This window comes from Chrysochloris asiatica, unplaced genomic scaffold, assembly GCF_000296735.1.
Source record: "Chrysochloris asiatica unplaced genomic scaffold, ChrAsi1.0 scaffold00183, whole genome shotgun sequence".
NCBI classification, from domain to species: domain Eukaryota; kingdom Metazoa; phylum Chordata; class Mammalia; order Afrosoricida; family Chrysochloridae; genus Chrysochloris; species Chrysochloris asiatica.
This window is the reverse complement of record NW_006408701.1, coordinates 4,283,121-4,285,620: the sequence shown is the minus strand read 5'-3', so window position 1 is coordinate 4,285,620 and position 2,500 is coordinate 4,283,121. Positions and strand designations below refer to the sequence as shown.

At 41.3% G+C, this 2,500-nt stretch overlaps 1 pseudogene; it reads left to right on the top strand.

Moving 5' to 3' along the window:
* The first annotated feature begins 1,139 nt into the window (after positions 1 to 1,139).
* Positions 1,140 to 2,474, top strand: LOC102834241 (annotated as a pseudogene).
* The last annotated feature ends 26 nt before the right edge of the window (positions 2,475 to 2,500 follow it).

Sequence of the window (2,500 nt, the reverse complement as noted above, 5' to 3'; positions counted from 1 at the left end):
TAATGTTACATAGTATTTCATACTACTGTTTATTTATCCATCCATATGTTCGTAGGCACTTACTGTTGTTGTTAGGTGTCATAGAGTTGGTACCAACTCATAGCGACCCTATGCACAACAGAACAAAACACTACCGGACCTGGCTAATCTCACAATTGTTGCCACACTTGAGCCCATTGATGCTGGTACTTTGCCAATCCATCTCGCTAGGGGTCTTCCTCTTTTTCTCTTGCCCTCACCTTACCAAACAAGATATCCCTCTCCAGTGACTGGTCCCTCCTGACAATATGTCCTAAGTATGAGAGATAGATGAAGTTTGGTCAACTTGGTCTCCAAAGAGCACCCTGGCTGTACTTCCAACACAGATCTGTTTGTTCTTTAGGCAGTCCATGGTACTTTCAATATTCTCCTCTAACACCATAACCCAAATGCATCAATTCTCTGATCTTCCTTATTCACTGTCCAGCTTTCACATGCATATGAGATTATTGAAAATACCATGGCTTGAGTCAGGTGCACCTTAGTCCTCAAGCTGACATCTTTGCTCTGTGACACTTAAGAAAGGTCTTGCCCACACTCTGGCTTTTCGCTCGGTAGCTACGTTTTCTTTTTTTTGCTCCCCATGTCGTAGCCTACTCGGTTTCTTCTCATCCTTTCTCTCTCTGCTGCTTTGCAGTGTGACGAGGCCGAATCCTCCCCAAGTAGTCGTAGCTTTTCTTTTACCTGCGCTGTTCTATTTCCCCTTCGGCCGCCGCCACTACTGCTGTCCAGCTGGTGTCTGTGCTGCACTTTACCCTCCATGTCGTTCCTGTAGCCTAAGGCCCAGGCCGCCTTGGGTATTTCTGTTCAAGGTAACCACATCCCTCTTTAAAAATTCCGCCGAAACAGAGAAGACGCTTTACCCGACTCTTTGGGCCGTTATCTCACCGCAAACTTTCTGACCAAGTATACAACTACCCAGAGGGCCTAGGAGAAGTGAGGTATAGGGAGCAGTTCGATTTCAACGATGATGGTAGGGGGGTTCCTTCTTCTAACTTGTCCATTTTGTTGCATATTCTAAGGACCCAGACATAAGGCTTGGTGGCCCGTCTCTTGTTCTTCTTGGTTTATGACTTTCGGCTTTGTGGAATAAGGCTGAGATGAAAGGATTTATCGACAAATGCAAACTACTCCGTTGGCCTGTTGGATGAAGGAACAAACCTTGGAAATGTTATTGATAACTATGTTAATGAACTTACCCTGACAGGAAAGAATGCATTCTTTGTGGGAGATCTTGGAAAGATTGTGAAGAAACACAGTCACTGGCAGAATGTAGTGGCTCAGATAAAGCCATTCTACACGGTAAAGTGCAACTCCACTCCAGTGGTACTTGAGATTTTGGCAGCTCTTGGAACTGAATTTATTTGTTTCAGTAAAAGTGAAATGGCTTTAGTGCAAGAATTGGGTGTATCTCCAGAAAACATAATTTATATAAGTCCATGTAAGCAAGTGTTGCAGGTAAAGTTGGTGTGAATATCATGACATGTGACAATGAGATTGAATTGAAGAAAATTGCACATAATCATCCAAATGCCAAGGGCTTACTACATATTGCAACAGAAGATAATACTGGAAGTGAAGAGGGTAATATGAAGTTTGGCACTACATTTAAGAACTGTAGGCATCTCATGGAATGTGCAAAGGAACTTGATGTCCAAATAATTTGGGTTAAATTTCACACTTCGAGTGCTTGCAAAGAATCTCAAGTATATGTCCATGCCTTGTCTGATGTTCGATGTGTGTTTGACATGACTGGAGAATTTGGTTTCAAAATGAACATATTAGACATTAGTGGAGGCTTCGCAGGAACAGAATTTCAATTGGAAGAGATCAATCATGTTATCAGCCCTTTGTTGGATGTCTACTTTCCTGAAGGATCTGGCATTAAGATAATTTCAGAACCTGGAAGCTACTATGTGTCTTCTGCATTTAAACTTGTAGTTAATATCATTGCAAAGAAAGCTGTTGGCAGCGATAAATTTTCTTCTGGAGTAGAAAAAAACAGAAGTGATGAACCAGTCTTTACATATTTTATGAATGATGGTGTTTATGGTTCTTTTGCAAGTAAACTGTCTGAGGACTTAAATACCATTCCGGAGATTCACAAGAAATGCAAAGAATATGAGCATCTGTTTACAAGCAGCCTTTGGGGTCCATCCTGTAATGAGCTGGATCAAATTGTGGAAAGCTGTCGTCTTCCTGAACTGAATGTGGGATATTGGCTTATCTTTGATAACATGGGAGCAGATTCTTTCCATGAACCATCTGCTTTTAATGATGTTCAGAGACCAACTATTTGTTACATGATGTCATTTAGTGATTGGTATGAGTTGCAAAATGCTGAAATTACTTCAGATACAATGATGAAGAACTTCTTCTTTGTGCCTTCTTACATTCAGTTAAACCAAGAAGACAGCTTTTCCACTGAAGCTTAAGCAGGCAGTAACACTTCTTTAGATCT